The 17781-nt window shown below is 43.2% G+C and overlaps 1 pseudogene; it reads left to right on the top strand.

The window, feature by feature from the left end:
• Positions 1 to 11840: 11840 nt before the first annotated feature.
• Positions 11841 to 17135, top strand: LOC107132039 (uncharacterized; annotated as a pseudogene).
• The last annotated feature ends 646 nt before the right edge of the window (positions 17136 to 17781 follow it).

The following is a 17781-nucleotide window of genomic DNA, read 5'->3' as shown; positions in this document are numbered from 1 at the left end:
TCCTAGCTGTGGCATGCAGGGTCTCTAGTTGCACCATGGAAACTCTTAGTTGTGGCATGAAGGATCTAGTTCCCTGACCAGGGATCGAACCAGCCCCTCCCCACGTTGGGAGTGGGGAGTCTTAGCCACTGGACCACCAGAGAAATCCCCAGTATCTTTTTTGACCCCAACAATTTACCCTAGAGTCACTCTATTCCTCCTCTTATGTGGTAAGTTGCCCCGAGAAACCACAGTAGCACTGGCTCTCCAAGATGACGCTCCAAATGGGGGGCCTGAAGCCCAAATTAAATTAAATTAATCCCAAGCACTACCATTATGGGATTGGCTGATTCCATAGGTAGCTAAGACACACTGACTACCATTTTCCCTGCTGAACACAGTGACATTTTGGTTAGGGATGAATACGTAGTAAGAGCAGCACAACCCTGTGCACAGAAGGAACTCTTCTTTATGTGTCCTGTAAATTAAGAGGCAGGACGGAGGCCCTGCGTGTGCTCTGGCCTGCTGCCCCTTTCCCCCGCCCTGAATGCTCCTCGCTGTGCTGTGCCACAATTAATCAGGCTTTCTAGGTTTTAGTTAATTTCAGGACCCCAATAAACTGGTTTGTACTGGCATTCGTCCAGCCTTGATAATTTCACAGCCATGTGCTTAGGAACTGTGGCAAGTTTGCACAAGACTTAGCAAGCATGGAGCAGAGGGGTAGAAGGAATAAAAGGAACTCTTGTTTGGCTTAAGTTCCATTAATATTGGGGAAAGCTGAAATCTAAATGACAGAAAAGCATGGCTGAGCACGTGGGCTTTGCAGCTGGGAGGGGGGGGTTTCTCTGTGTTTTTTCCACCCTCCCTCCCAACTCAGGGTGGATTTGAAAACATTAAAATTAAATAAACCCAAACCTTTGCTTGACATTTCTCTTTGTCTGATTGTTGTCAAGTTTTTGTCTCTGATTTCATAAGACTCCCCTGAGGAATAAGCACTGGAGCCCATAATCTAGTAAAAGGTTCATTTGGGTTTAGGCTTTTTTATTTTTAAAGATACGATTCTTGGAGAATTTTTTTTTTTCGATTACAGGCGGCTTTTATGACTGAGAGGTTACCAGGAAAATTCAAAGGCAGTGAGAGGAGAAGTCTGTCATGAGTACAGACATTTGGGGCCTGTCTGTATAAATTAGCTGCTGTGGAGAATAAGCCCAACAAGCAGAATTTCAGAGGTTCAGCCATATATCTGGCACTTGGCTTCTAGAATGCTCTGTGGCCAAGAAACACAGGTTGGAAGAGGCCAACAGGCTGAGTGACTGGGCACCCAGAATATGATTTTACAATCAAAGAGCTTGAAGGAACAGATGGGGAAACTGAGGTCCACAGGAAGGTCAGGATATGACCCATCCAAAGCAAAGTCAGGACTGGAGCCCAGAATCCTGATCTCAGTTCAAGGATCCATCCAGGTTCTGATGCTTCTTCTCTTGTAGCAAGAACATATTTTCTCTAATATGAAAAAGGAAAGAAAAAAAAAAAAAAGACTTGGACACTTGGTTATAGGGCTAATGTGAGAGTGGCTGTTTAGATTTTCAGATTTTCTTGGCAAAACTCCCTGGACGTGCAGCTTCTCTGCTAGGTTTTAAAACCATCCAAACACAGGGAAAACTGGAGATGAGTGTTTGACTGTGTCTACATGATGCCTAAACAGACAGTTGATTCAGTCAAAAAATATTATTCATGTTGCTGGTTTGGCAACACCACCCATTTGTGGACTGAATCTTTCACTTTTTAACTCCTTGAGAGACAGTGTTTGGTAGAAAAAAAGGTCTGAGCCTGGTGGTCAGAAAACCAGGCTTCTAGACCCAGCTGAGCCACCTACCCACTCTCTGCCTCCTCCCTGGGCCTCAGCTTCTCCACATGTAGGTTAATCAGATTTGGATTAAGTTGCCTTGAAGGTGTGTAGAGTTTTCACCTTCTAGAATACTGTTCTAAGCATGGGGTGTGAGAAGAGGATGTCCCTATTTGTGGTCTTTGCCCTCTGCATTTGAGGTCAGCAGCCCTGCAGTTCTGGTGTGAGAAGAGGTTTCTGGATGTAATTCACAGCCTATTTCCCTTTCACTGCCAACTTGGCTTCTAAATGGGTAGCTCACTGCCCTCCCTGGTCCCCTCCCTTAGTCTCCTCATAAGGAGAAAAGCAGTGTACTATTCAGCTGAAAAGAACGACTCAGCGGCACTGTCAGGGGGCCTGTATTTTGTCATCTGACCTCATCAAGCTAGTGCCAACCCTTCATCAGTCCACACCTCCCTTGCATATTACCCATGCTCCCAAACTGGATAATTTGCCTGTGGGATTTTTAAAAAGAGGTAGGGAACAAGGAAGAAGTGTTGACTTAATGATGGGTTCCATGTCAGGTGTTGAACCTGACTTTTTCTGGTTGATTTCTGACTCTTAGCCTGTGAATAAGAATTCCTAGCTCACACCCTGGTCATCCCACTTGTTTTGCTGAAGCTTTTTTGAGTGGGTTCGAGCCCGTGGTATTCTGATGCCAGCTCCCATCAGCTTGGGAGGGGCAATTATGTGCATCTCTTAACCGCTCTGTGTTAAATGACAACACATTGGTAGTTTGAAATCGGCCATATTGGGGATATTTATATAACAGAAATCGGAAATTGTCAGTTTTTTTCCCTAGAGAGTCACTTGTTAAACAGTTATCACTGTACACCATGGTTCAAGTTTGAATGACTGTTGGCCTTCCCTGATGGCCCATTGGTTAAGAATCCGCCTGCCAACGCAGGAGACACAGGTTTGATTCCTGGTCTGGGAAGAGGCCACACGCTGCAGAGCAACTAAGCCCATGTGCCACAAATACTGAAGCCCACGTGCCCTAGAGCCCGTGCTCCACAACAAGACAGAAGCCACTGCAATGAGAAGCCTGCAGACTGCAAAGAAGAGTAGCCCCCACTCACAGCAACTAGAGAAAACCTATGCAACAATGAAGACCCAAAGCAGCCAAAAATAAATAAATAAAGTTTAAAAACTCCAAATGGCTCTAGAGACTAGAAAAGTAATCTGAATGAATAAAGCAGGCCTGAAGGTAACAAAAGGGACACAATGGGACAGGTAGAGACTGTGGCAGTTGATGAGCACATATGCTATGTGAAAGTAGCAGCCACTCCTCTGTTCCAGAGTATGTTACTAGGCAGAGATATCAGCCCATTGTTGCCAGCAATTCTAATTTTTCAAGAGGAAGTTGAGATCAAGGTTTTATGTGAAATATCCTAATAATAAACACTAAAGATTGTTTGGAACCAATTCAAATTTTGAAAAAAAAAATAAATCTCTGTTCAGTCCAAGCAAAATATGTGTGCAGGCTCTCGTCAGCCTTTGGGTCAGCATTTTGCCATCTTTGCTCTTTAGATCTTCTGTTTCCTGCCCTTATTCCCTGGGTTATAACTGATGCTGAGTTGTCAGCATCATTTCCTAATGAGAAACAAACTTTCTTTCCTTGAGAACTGGAAGAACAGGGAATTCGGATGTGAGGATATGCAGGTGGCTTCTCATGATTCTACTCTGGCCTGTGTCTTGTTTTCTAGTCCATGTGCCATGAAGCCAGAGAAAAGGATGTTAGGCCCAAATCTGCATCGAATATTTTATGATGTTCTCCCAGCACCAGGACGATACCCAGTGCTGATGCACCTGTGTGTGAAGACAGAGTGACTTCCATTTTGGCATGTCTCTTGACTATTCCACTTGAAGGCATGTTGGCATTCTACTCCCCAACTCACTCCCTGCCTGTAAGAAGAAGGTGGAAAGTTGGACTAATTATTGATGTATTCTTCCTGCTTTTATCCCCACTCTCTTCTACAGACAGGGAACTAAATCTTAAGTAGCTAATAAAGGACTTTACTTAGTGTGGAATAGCTCTCACATTTGGCCTAAGGAATGGGGGCGGGGAGGAAAAGTGGGGATGGAAAGAACTAACGGGCATTATGTAAGGCATTGTGCCAGGCCCTCCTCATACATTAGGCCACTGAACCTCCATAGCAGCAATAATATCATCTTCTTTTTACATAAAAGGAAACAGACTCAGAAAAGTTATATGACTTGTTGGGACTCAAACTCAGAAATGCTTGATTCTAAAACCATGCGAAGATCTTCTGGAAAAGGGGATGGCAACCCACTCCAGTGTTCTTGCCTGGAGAATTCCATGGACAGAGGATCCTGGTGGACTACAGTCCACGGGGTCACAAAGAGTTGGACATGACTGAAGTGACTTAACACGCAAAGCACCAAAGACAATGAAACAGTCACTTCTGTGAGTTCTACTGAAGAATAATAGTGGATCACTCTATTCTTGCCTGGAAAATCCCATGGATGGGGGAACCTCGTAGGCTACAGTCCATGGTGTCGCAAAGAGTTGGACACAACTGAGCGACTTGACTTTCTGCTCCCTAGCTTTGTAATAAACACAAATACTGTGAGCAGTTCATGGCAGTTCTAAAGAACTGTGGGTACCTTAAGATCCTATTGTAAGCTATTTAAGCAAAGACAATTTAAAGTGATTAAATGCTTTATAGCAATAAAGCTACTAGGGAGGCAATTTTTATTCCACCAGATTGCATTTTTCTATACACAGTATAACACTTGCACACACTTGATCTTCAGTTTATTTTTATGATGTCCCTAGTGAACAAAGTTTGCATACCTTTATGAGACTGCTTGAAAATGTAATTAAACTACGTGAAGAATCCTCAACCAGAAGTGAATGTATTTTATGTTCTACCCATTTGACTCACTCATGGTGATTGTGGGCATGCTATGATTTTGAGTCAAGAATACACTCCCTTTCATCTTTTACATATTTACTATAATCCTGCACAGTGTGATGAGTTTAAAATACATATGTTCCTGAAATTTCCTATAAACCAAATCTTGCTTTTTCAGTGGCTTTATGATAAATCTGGAGATGTGCTTCTTTGGGAAGAGAATGATGTAAAATTCTCCCATAATTCTCTTAAAGTCAGTTAAAAGGAAAAGCATTTCTATAAAATGATATTCAGATATAACACAAAGCACAAATCAAAAAATTCCTTGGGTAATTGTTGTTTGATACAGTAACTGAAAGGCATAAATGGAAAATGACAGCTTAGCTAAAAAGAACACACAGAACCAAAAAATAATGACTTCTATTAACTCTGTTTCCAGGATTCTATAGGCTGCTCTGTTTACTTCTCTGGTTTTCACAAAATACAAGGAAACAGAATTGTTTTTACTGGTGGTATCAGTCAGAATTGGGCAGATTACACTGCAAAAAGAAGCAACCTCCAAATCTCAGAAGCTGTGCTGCACAAAGTTCCATGTATCACACACTTTTGATTTCCAAAATAATTCTGCTGGGATCTTTGCTCATCTTAGTCACTCTGAAACTCAGGCTTCATTTCAACATATGAATGGAACAAATCATGCACTAACTCTTTATTCCCACACATCACTTCTCCTAAGATTTCAATGACCAAAGCAAGCTATGGTTTTCCCAGTAGTCATGTACAGATGTGAGAGTTGGACCATAAGGAAGGCTGAGTGGTGAATAACTGATGCTTTTGAATTGTGCTCGAGAAGACTCTTGAGAGTCCCTTGGACTGCAAGGAGATCAAAGCAGTCAATCCTAAAGGAAATCAACCCTGAATATTCATTGGAAGGACTGATGCTGAAGCTCCAGTCCTTTGGCCACCTGATGCATAGAGCCAACTCATTGGAAAAGACCCTGATGCTGGGAAAGATTGACGGCAAAAGGAGAAGGGGGCAGCAGAGGATGAGATGGTTAGATAGCATTATCAACTCAATGGACATAAGTTTGAGCAAATTCCAGGAGATAGTGAAGGACAGGGAAGCTTGGCATGCTACAGTCCATGAGGTTGCAAAGAGTTGGACTCAACTTAGTGACTGAACAACAAAGCAAATCAGATGGTGGTGCTCATAGTAGGAGGTGAGGGTAAAGTTCTACATGAATCTTAAAGAAAGAAAGAAAGATGGAAATATTAGGTGAACCACACTATTGACAGCCAATTCTGTGTTCTAGCACTTAGAGTACATCATGAAAAACGCTGGATTGGAAGAAACACAAGCTGGAATCAAGATTGCTGGGAGAAATATCAATAACCTCAGATACACAGATGACACCACCCTTATGGCAGAAAGTAAAGAGGAACTAAAAAGCCTCTTGATGAAAGTGAAAGTGGAGAGTCATTTAGAAATGACTAGCAAGAAGAAAATATAACAAAGACAAAAATTCCATAACAAACATGAATACATACAAGTGATAAATGGGGTCATATTAAGTGCAGCTTAAGGGTCCTCAAAGGTCAACTTCTAGATACTGAATCAAGTATTTGATTAATACAAACTTCAGGTTGGTCTGATTTTCTGTATAAAGAAGTAAACATATGCCATAATTTGCTGTGTGCTGTGCTTAGTCACTCAGCTGTGTCCAAATCTTTGTGATCCCTTGGATTATAGCCTGTCAGGCTCCTCTATCTATGAAATTTTCCAGGCAAGAATACTGGAGTGGGTTGCCATTTCCTTCTCCAGGGCATCTTCCCAACCCAGGGATCAAACCTGCGTCTCTTGTGTCTCCTACATCAGCAGGCTGATTCTTCACTGTGCCACCTGGGAAGCCCCATGCCATAATATACTTCTTCTTAATCTCTATATGCCCTGCTAGTTTTTGAAAGATCATCAAATAACCAGATTTTCCAGGTTCAGATAGGATGAGAAGGATTTAAAATGCTAAAATCTATATTCTCAGAACATTGATCAATATTATTCATTCCATAATGCTTCCATTTTTACATTCACTTCTTCTACTTTTGACAACATGGATGGACCTTGAAGGCATTATGCTAAGTGAAATAAATCAGACAGAAGAAGACATATACTGTATGATCTCATTTATCTGTGGTATCTTTAAAGAAAAAAAAGCCAAACTTTGGGACTTCTCTGGTGGTCCAGTGGCTAAGAATCCTGGCTTCCAATGCAGGAGGCCCAGGTTCGATCCCTGGTCAGGGAACTAGATCCCACATGCTACAACAAAGATCGTACATGAGGCAATGAAGTTCTCCAGTGCCACAACTGAGACATAGTGCGGCAAAATAAATTTTTTTTAAGCCAAACTTTGAAACAGTAAAATGGTGACTGCCAAGAGCTGCAGGATGAGGGAAATGGGGAGATGATGGTCACAGGGTACAAGCTTCTAGCTATAAAATAAATAAGTTCTGAGACTCTAAGGAACAGCATGGTGACTACAGTTAGGATATAATTAAATATATAATATAACCCTCTTATATACTTAAAAGTTGCTAAGAGTGTAGATCTTAAAAAATGTTCTCACCATAGACCCCAAAAATGTAATTATGTGAGGTGATGTGAGGTGATGTACATGTTAACTAACATTATTGTGGCTATCATTTCACAATATATACATGTGACCGATCATCATGTTGTACATCGTAGACTTACACAATGTTCTAGGTCAATTAAATTGCAATAAAGCTGGGAAAAAATAAAGTGACTGTGTATTCTACAGCACACTTTATACAAGATTAGCACACAACAATCAATTGCATTTGTATATACTAGCCGTGAACACTGGAAATCAAAATTAAAACCACAATAACATTTGCAATTGCTCCAAAGAAAATAAAATATGTAGGCATGAATCTAACAAAATGTGTACAAGATCTATATGCTGAAATATAAAAAGCATTGATATATGAAATTGAGAAAGACCTACAGAAATGGAGAAACATATTGTATTCATGGATTGGAAGACAAGACACATGAAAGCTGTCAGTTCTTCCTAAATTGATCTGTAGGTTTAATGCAATTCCTAGCCAAATCTGAGAAAGGATTTTGTAGACATAGATGAGCTTATTCTAAAATTTATACAGAAAGGTATGGGACCCAGAATAATTAAAACAATCTTGAAAAGGAAGAATAAAGTGGGGGAACCACTCTACTTGATATTAATCCTACTATATAACAATAAAAACTGGATGCTGTTCATAGAGGGATAGACATAGAAACTGATATAAGGAAAGAGACAAACTAGGAACGGACCCATACAATACCCAACTGATGTTTGACCAAGGTGTAAAGGCAGTTCAATGGAGGAAAGATAGTTATTTTTAAAATGATGCTGGAGCAACTGGACATCCACAGGCAAAAAGTGAACCTCAATCAAAATCTCATGCCTTATATAAAAATTAACTCAATGAATCACAGATTTAAATGTAAAACTTAAAACTATAACACTATAAAATATAGGGGAAAAATTGACCTAGGGCTAAACAAAGCATAACTTATATGCAGAGTACATCATGAGAAATGTTGGGTTGGATGAAGCAAAGCTGGAATCAAGATTACTGGGAGAAATATCAATAACCTCAGATATGCAGATGACACCATCCTTATGGCAGAAAGCGAAGAAGAACTAAAGAGCTTCTTGATGAAAGTGAAAAAGGAGAGTGAAAAAGTTGGCTTAAAACTCAACATTCAGAAAACTAAGATCATGGCATCTGGTCCCATCACTTCACGGTAAATAGATGGGGAAACAGTGGAAACAGTGACAGATCATTTTCTTGGCTCCCAAATCACTGCAGGTGGTGACTACAGACATGAAATTAAAAGACACTTGCTCATTGGAAGAAAAGTTATGACAAACTTAGACAGCACATTAAAAAGCAGAAACATTACTTTGCCAACATAGGTCCGTCTAATCAAGGCTATGGTTTTTCCAGTAGTCATGTATGGATGTGAGAGTTGGACTCTGAAGAAAGCTGAGTGCCGAAGAATTGATGCTTTTGAACTGTGGTGTTGGAGAAGACTCTTGAGAGTCCCGTGGACTGCAAGGAGATCCAACCAGTCTATCCTAAAGGAAATCAGTCCTGAATATTCATTGGAGGGACTGATGCTGAAGCTGAAACTCCAATACTTTTGCCTCCTGATGCAAAGAGCTGACTCATTGGAAAAGACCCTGATGCTGGGAAAGATTGAAGGCTCGAGGAGAAGGGGACGACATAGGTTGGATGGCATCACTGACTCAGTGGACATGAGTTTGAGTAAACTCCGGGAGTTGGTGATGGAAGTCCATGGGGTCACAAAGAGTCGTACAGGACTGAGCAACTGAACTGAACTGAACTGAAACAAAGCATTCTTAGACTTATTGTCAAAACACAATCCATAAGAGGAAAAACTGACTAATTGGACCTCATCAAAATTAAAAATGTTTGTTCTATAAATGCTTAGGGGAAGAGGATGCAATCTGGTGGAAAACATTTGCAAACCATGTATGCAACAAAGGATCAGTACCCAAGTAAAGAACTCTTAAAAATTGACTGTAAGAAACTATTCAATTAGAAGATGCCAAGATATATGAAGAAACATTTCACTGAAAAGGATATACAGATGTTAAATACACACAAGAAAAGATAGCAGCTGTCATTAGGCATTAGGGAAATGCAATTTAAAACCACAATGATATATATCACTGTACTCCCATCACAATGGCTAAAATGAAAAATAATGACAACAACAAATGCTGACAAGGATGTAAAGAAACTGGATCTCTCATTCACTTCTGGTGGGAATGTAAATAGTGTAGGCACTCTATAAAAACATATGGCAGTTCTTACAAAACTAATCATGCACTTGCCATACAATCCAGGAACTGTACTATTGGGCATTTATTCAGGGGAAATGAAAATTTAGGTTATGCAAAATCTGTAGACAAATGTTCATCGCCCCTTTATTTGTAATTGCCAAAATTTGGAATCAATCCAGATATCCTGCAATACATGAATGGTCAAACAAGCTGTGATACCTCCATACCATGGAATACTCCTCCGCAGTAAAAAGAACAAACTCTTGACATTGGAACAACTTTAATAGATCTCCGGAGAATTATGTTGAGTGGAAAAAGCCAACTTCCAAAGGTAACCTATGTATGATTCCATGTAATATTCTTAAATGACAAAATTACAGAGATGGAGAACAGTTTAGTGGTTGTCAGGAAGAGAGGGACAGAAGATGAGTAACAGTGGAGACCCTTGTGGTGTTGGCACTGTTTAGTATCTTGACTATGGTGGTGATCACATCAACCTACACGTGATAACATTTCTTAGAGCTGTACACACAGGCAGATGGATGCATATAGAATTGTTGAAATTGGAATAAGGCAGATAGATGGTACTGATGTCAATTTCCTGTGTGTAATATTGTACTGTAGATATGCTCTGCAAGGTGGCCCTGTGGTAAAGAATCCACCTGCCAGTGCAGGAGACATGGATTTGATTTCTGGGTTGGGAAGATCCCCTGGAGGAGGAAATGGCAACCCACTCCAGTATTCTTGCCTGGGAAATCTCACTGCCAGTAGTCCATGGGGTCACAAAAGAGTAGGACAGGACAGTGACTAAACAACAACTATAGATATACATGATGTTATCATTGGGAGTGAAAGGTATTTGAGATCCCTGTGAATTATTTCTTACAATTGCATATAAATCTATGATTATCTCAAAGTAAAACTTCTTAAGAATGACTATGAGATGATCTATGCTTGATCCCCCATTTAATAAGTAGAGAAAAATAAAGCATAGAGATAATCATCAGTTCAGCTTGAAAAAGACCTGGTACGAAGTCTAGGTTAGGACCCACGTTGGAGTTCCCAATTCAGAAATCAAGACTGGAATGAATATAAGGACCAGCAGCATTTACACTCATGAAGAACCTTTCAGAGCATTCCAGCACCCCCTTATACAGTTGCCAAGGGTACAAGATATCCTGAGCAAAAACTGCCCAGTTGAAAAGAACCATTTGATCATAATAAATCATTGGAAGCTTTTAAGCCACTAGGTTTGGGGATGGTTTGTTATGGAGTAATCAGAATACTACATCAAGCGAGGGGAGCCAGTGGTTGTAGCCAAATAGATGAGTTGTTAAATCTCAGTGAGTCTACGGATTTTTAATACTGGGATCTATGCTTGTCCCCGTCTGTTCCCTGACACCCATTTTCCTGAATACTCTCTAAGCACATTGGGAGTGATGATGGGGGTTGGGGGATGCAGATACAAAGGAAATTAAACAACCAGTCCTTGGCCTTGAGGAACTCAGTATAGTGAGACAAAACATCAGTGCCTTAAGTGGCATGAGAATGGTTATGAGGCAACAAATCAGCAAGTTCAAACTAATATAGTATAGCACAAATTGAATGCATGTGGTAATGTGTGGCTACCTAGGTAGCAGGATGGAGCTAGACATTTTGGGCCCTGAAGGCAACATTTCAGAAAGGGCCAAGTTTTCTTTGTTAACACTGAAATAAACATCCCCAGCAATTCAGGGCTAGTTGGATGATATTAACACTTGTGAAGAAAGAAAAAAAAAAGACAACTTCCAGGGATAATTATTTTTGTTTTCATTCTCCTTTGTTCTCTCTTCGTGATATATGATATGGTTTTGGCAAGCACAACTGCTCTGAGCATCAGTTTCCTCATCTATAGACTGGCGATAACAGCCAGAGAGCAGTGGGTTGAAAGTCAGGAAATCCTAACTGGAAGGTCAAATCTATCTAGCGCGGCCTTCCATACATCAGGTCTCCCGCTCCCTCCTCCATCAGTTTCTTCTGTGACAGGAAGAGGTTGAGATGAATGGTCCAGAAGTTCCTGCCAACTTCAACACTTGAGGCCACGGACAGATCATTCGGTTTGTTGTGAAAGTTTAAAAAGTAATGATGATGCATAGGAAAGTACTCTGTAAGCCATAAAGTGGCATGTTGATGTTAAGAGTATCAAATATAAGGCAGTTCCACCTTGAAAAAATCCTGCAGCTCTCCTTTAAATTTAGGAGCTCAAAATATAAATGGGTACTGTCTGTCAAGGCACCGCTTTCGGGCCCTTAGAGAATTCTGATAATTTGTACCTCTTGCTCATGGAATAAACTCAAATCTGGACTAGTCCATCTCGGGTTCACCAAGGGGTCAGCAGTGATATTGCGATTTCACGGATGGGTTCTTGGTGAGCCACTCCCAAGTTTTCTTCAAGACACCTAACAGTCACTGGAGACCCTTTCCCTGGGTCTTAGGAACTCTCTTGGTGAACGAAAGCAGATTTCTAAGTCGTCCCTTGTCCCTCCACAGACACACACTCATCGCCATCCTGCCTTGAAGGGCACCAACGTTTTGTCACTTTACTAGCCGCGATGTGGATTTGAGATACACCCCGAAATGATCAGCAGCCTGCTATAGGGCATCATTTTCGAGGCCAATTCATCCTGCGTCCCGCGCGCCGGCTGGGGACCAGACCAGGTGCACGCAGAGCGGCCGTGGTGCCGGAAGAGAGGGGGCTGAGGGCTTCCAGCAGGGAAGTCGGAGGGCAGCCGGGGTCATCAGGCCGTGAGCAAGCGGCGGGGAGCTCCTAGGCGCCTCCAGCGCGGAGCGGGAGGAGGGGCCGGAGGAGATGTGCGGTCCCTTTAAGACCCCAACGCTCGCTTAGCCAGAGGAGCGGGGGTTGGGCGGGGGGGGGGGGCGGCTGGCGCTGCGTGATGGGAAAGTCGCCGGCTGAGCCTCATGCTTTCTCCCGATTTCTTAACTTTCGGGTCGGGGGATAGGGGAGAAAGCGGCGGTGTCCGGGAGGCGAGGGGGTGCGGGCTTGCAGCTGCTGCGTGGTCGCGGACTTCCCGCCCGCGCCGAGCCGCCGGCCTCGCTGGCCAACTGGGGAGCGGGCGGTGGGCGGGCAGGTGGCCCCGGGCCGCCGCACCCGCGCCTTGGCTCTGCCCCCGGGAGCCGAGCGAACCGCTGCTCCCTCGTGGTGTGAGGGCGGTGATGTTTTTCCTCCCACCCACTTTCGAGTCCCCCCTCCCCCCTCGCACGCACTCTAGCTCTCGCCACAACCTGCGAATCCCAGACCTCGGAGGAGCGCCCCGGGGAGCTTGGAACGCCTGCACGCGTGGACCACGGAGGAGGCCGGTGGCCAGGTCAGTGAGAGGTGCCTGGCGCCTGCTTTCCCACTCTTCCTTTCCAGCCTTTGCGCAGGTGGGCCGTCTTCCCCCACGGCACCACAAACTTCCCCGAACCTGCCACCCCAGCCGGCTCCCTGTTCCAGCTGCCCGCGGCCCGGCTGGAGGTGGGGCCCAGGGCGCTGCACCAAGGTAGGTGGGTGGATGGGGGGGGGGGGGTCGGCTCCCTCCGGATTCGAACTCGCCACTCCCGCTTGGCCTGCTTAGTTCCAGGCTCTGGAGCTGCGGGGAGGCCCCTTGGGTAGCCATCTAACAGGTTCTGCAGTCCCCTTAGTGATCGCCTGTGTCCCGAGTCTTTTTTGCTTGCTTGCTTGCTGAAGTGCCCTGGACTAGTAGGTGGTTCCGAGGTACTCAAGTTAAGGAAACAGAGCAGAAGGGGCTGGAGGCGCCTCTGTCCTCCTTGTGGACATCTGCCTCATTTTCTGGCCCGGACCACTGGGGTCAGAGTTGGACCCGCTAAGCTCAGGGTGCAACGCAGTATTGCCAGAACTCAGGGCCTGGAAAGCCTGCCTTCTAGTTCCTGCCGGCCCTGCCACTAACTTTACGAGAATGGGCAGTTGAGTTCTCTGGGCTCCAGGATGCCCATTTTGAAGGTGGAGTTGTTGTGGGGAATCAAAAGGAAATGATAGATAGCATGGTGTTTTGCAAACCAAACTCCAGTCGTTGTTTGTCCGTCATAGCGACGAAGGCATCTCAACTCAGACCAGAGACACCCTGGCCTTGAAGCTGCCATTTTTCAGAGCCAGCCCACCGCCAGTGAATGGAGCTTTTCTTGTTGGGTGGTAGATTGGGGAGAGGATTTTAGCTGATGGACTCTGGCCTGCGACTCCAGTGTCCTCTTACTGTTTGTCCAAAAGAGAATTGTTACCCTGGGGGCTGTCCCACAGACAATAGTGCATGTAAGATTACAAGGGTAGTGAAGCCTCTAGGAAGGATTAAAGGAACACTGTGGGGCATGAAGAGCTGGCTGACCTGCCCATCCTTTAGCCTTCCTTTGGGAATGTCTCTGATTCTATTCTACCCAGGAGACCTCTTCTGAGAACGGACAGAGCCTTGACACTTGGCGGCCCAGATCCCTTGCAGTCACAGCCAGGCAAGGAGCCCTTGATCCCCTCCCTTGTTGCAAATGAACTTGGTGAATGCTTGTTTTACGAAGGCACCTTAATGGGTACATTTCTTTAGGATCTTACGTGTTTCTTAGACTCCTGTAAAGCCCACTCACCCTCCCCAGCTCGGCAGCGTTGGTCTCAGAATTTTTGTTTTCTTTGTTGTTTTCTTGTTGGAGCCTGGCTTTCCCCCAGATATGTCAATGGCTACATTTCTAAGTAACCTGTAAAAGAGCCAGTGCAAGTTCAATGGCACAACGGCCTGTGTGAAGCAAACAGAGAGTTAATGCCGAAATAACTCCAGTTAACTGGGTCAAAGTATAATTTGAAAAATTAAGGACAGTTTGGCTCTTTGCAAGTGTAAGAGTCGGCATGTTTGCTGAGCAATGCTCACTCGTGTTTATTGCTGCAGCCCCAACAAATGTCTTGAACTGTTCTCCTCCCCCCAAAAGAAAAAGTTAAAGGGATAAAGAGAAATTTAACAGAGACCTGGGGAGGGAACTCTTCTAGGTTTATAGCTCCATACAGAACATAAAGGCAGGACTTCAGGATCTTGTAAAGCAAAAGTGATTATTTATAAAGAGATTCATTTTCTGATGTTCTTCAGCCCAGCCAGGGAGGCCACACAGATGACAGGAACGCCAAAAGAGATTAATTGCTCTCTCGTCACCAACTTTTCTCTTTGCTCATACCATTAGTTGAGACCCAAGAAAAGCAAAAAAAAAAGAAAAAACAAAAACCAAAACCTAAGAGCCGTTTTCTTGCCAGCTTGAGTTATGAGGCAATGCTACTGTTCACCAAATCACCCAACCATTGTACAAGAAAAACAATCCAGTTGGTTCTTGCATGGGGAGACCAGAAAACCATGGCTTCAGAAATCCCCCCTGAGAGCCATATGTGATTATGATAAATTGAATTTCAGTGGTTTAAGAAAAATCTTTCTCCTTTGGAGACTTGGGGGATAAGCTTATTAAAGAAGGCTCGGGAAGAACCTCACTGGGGTGAGTCGCTGTGTTAAAGCTGTTCATGGAAATGATTTGCTTCGAGGGAACCTGGTAACTCTCAGAGGACAGAGATGGACATTCTGAGTGATTGAAGAAGGGCCAGAAACTCCCAGACGGGATCTGGTCATCAGAACCCAGGTCTTTTGAAGGCTATGAACATGTCCCAGGAAAATTTAGTTGTCGTTTAAGGAGCAGGAAGGAGGTAGAGCGGCAAACCGGTCCTGCAAATCCTGGCTGATAGCATAAATTATTCTCTATGACCAGTTCTGCTTTGGTTACATACTCTTAATTTGAAACCATGGATTTTAAATTATCTGGCCAACTTCATAATATTTAAAGTAAGAGTGGTGGCATTCACATCGTGGCCCAAGGACAATTCAGTTCTCCAGAATGATCATCTTGTATTCCATCCAGTTCTCTATACTCAATATTTAGGTTGGACCTGCTGAAAAGATTGTTGAACTCACTTCCCATCCAGTGTTAATCCCAGACTGAAATATGGTGTTTCTTGAATTATTTAAATATTTTCAAATCCCCCTTTGGAAGAGTTTTGCCAGCTCTAAAGTCGATGGAAATGACCTGTGGCTGGATATAATCGATAGCAAACCTTCTGTGTTCTAAGCCTCAAAAAGCTTTCCACTCCTGAGACTGGAAATGCAGTTCTCCTATTTTTAGGAATGATAGGTGCTTTTGGGGTGGTCTTTTGCGTGGTGATGCAATGTGAACATATTACCTACTTAAGTTTGCCCAATATTCCTTAAATGGTCCATTTAAAATTTCCATTTCACAGGGGACTTCATGTGAGAGGAGTATGTCTGAACCATTCAGGTGCTTACATCACATCCATTTGCTAATCACATCTGTCTTTTCCAACATAAGTAGCCAAACTGAAAATCCTTATAGATCTCATGAGACACAGGCGAAACACTGATCAATGCTTGCCCCATCCCTGAAGGATTAAAAATAATGGTAGTCTTGAAGCTAAGATCAGTTGACTTTGGTTTCAGAAATTGTTTGGGTCACTGCCTATTATTTTTATCTTGTTTGCCAAAATGGCCATTTTGCAAACCCCAGTTTCCCTTTCTCCCAAAGAAAATCTCTTGAGAAATCAACTTTAATTCCCTTAGAAATGAGGATTTCAAAGTTTATTTTTTCTTTCCTATGACTTGCCTGTAAGGATTTAGCCTTAGCGTTGGATAGGAATGTATGTTAGTCCACTTACATTTTCCTCCACAGTCTTTGCAAGGCAGGAGAGGCCTTTTCTTTCTTTGCAGGAAAACAGTGCTTATTACACATGTAAATTCCCCCAGCCCTTCCCGCCCCCCAGTAGGTTAGAAGCCTGAGATAAGAGGTCTCCATCGGTTGATCTGGTCTCCATCCAGTAGATCTGTTCTAAGTCTTTTTGTCTGCTTTCTTCCCAACAGCTTGAGTACACGGGGCCCTGAAAGTTTCAAGTTGCCTTTTGCACTGGCTGGAATGAGAAAAAAGTGGAAGATGGGCTGCATGGGAGGCATGAGATACATCTTTTCCTTGTTGCTGTTCTTTCTTTTCCTAGAAGGAAGCAGAACAGAGCAAGTAAAACATAAGTGTCTTGAATTAAAAAAAAAACAAAACAAGATACTTTCTTGTCATTTCTTTGAGAAGGTGCTTATAATCTGAAGAGATTGCGAGTTAGCCCAAATGTGGCCCTGCCACGAATCTAAGAAAGTGAATGTTACTGGTTTATGTGTGAGTTGATAAAAGGAGAGCTTTGAATCAGGCCAATGAATTTGGGGCTGTTTTTCTGATTATCATATAGTTTTCATCTCATAGAACACATGACACATTAGTTATTTTCCATTTCCTGTTCTGAACTGTACAAATTTCATTCCATTTTACATAATTCTAGAAATATCTGACAGATGAGCTGGATTTTTCCCCAAATTTCAGACTCTTCAGCAAAGGATTTCACTTTATGAAAAAGAATAACACAGAAAAGAAAAAGAAAAAAAAAAGTAAAGCAGGCTCTGCCTATTCTCTTCTGCTGAAAAATGAAGAAGGAAAAAACCTTCACACGAGCTGGATTGAGATGAAAAATCCTTTGAGGAAATTGAGATTCCAGGGACCGTGAGCAAATTGGATGCCATTTGTTGAACGGAACGTCCCTGCAAAGCCAGGGAATATTTCTAGAAAATCAGCGATCCGTGTCATGGGCTGACACATTGGAGAAAGCCGAGTGGCAGGAAAGGGGGGTAATTAACCCTCCTTGCGGCCACATTTGGGAGACCTATGAGTAACCATTGACATCTCTGCCCTTGTTAGGAGCTGTCTGCCTGCCTTCGCCCACTGTGAGCCTCACCATCTTTGGGCCATTCGCAGCCACCTCCAAGGTGGACCCTGGCTCTGCATTTGAAGGAAAAGCCCTCTCTCTAGTTCCCCTTTTTGGCTGCATCAAAAGAAGCACAATGTGGAACTGGTCCAAGACGGGGCATTCTCTGCTCCACTGAACTTATTCATGAGAAGGAAGTGTGTAAGTATGCCTGGTAGGAACTGAAACAGCATCTGAAGCCCATCACTTCAACACGTATCCCCTTTATCAGCTTAAGTTAAATATATTGGGCATGAGGCTCTCTGTTAGGGAGAACAGTGC

The sequence above is a fragment of the Bos taurus genome, unplaced genomic scaffold (assembly GCF_002263795.3).
Source record: "Bos taurus isolate L1 Dominette 01449 registration number 42190680 breed Hereford unplaced genomic scaffold, ARS-UCD2.0 Leftover_ScbfJmS_1814, whole genome shotgun sequence".
Lineage (NCBI taxonomy): Eukaryota > Metazoa > Chordata > Mammalia > Artiodactyla > Bovidae > Bos > Bos taurus.
The sequence above is the reverse complement of the archived record's forward strand: the minus strand, read 5'-3'. Positions and strand labels throughout refer to the sequence as shown.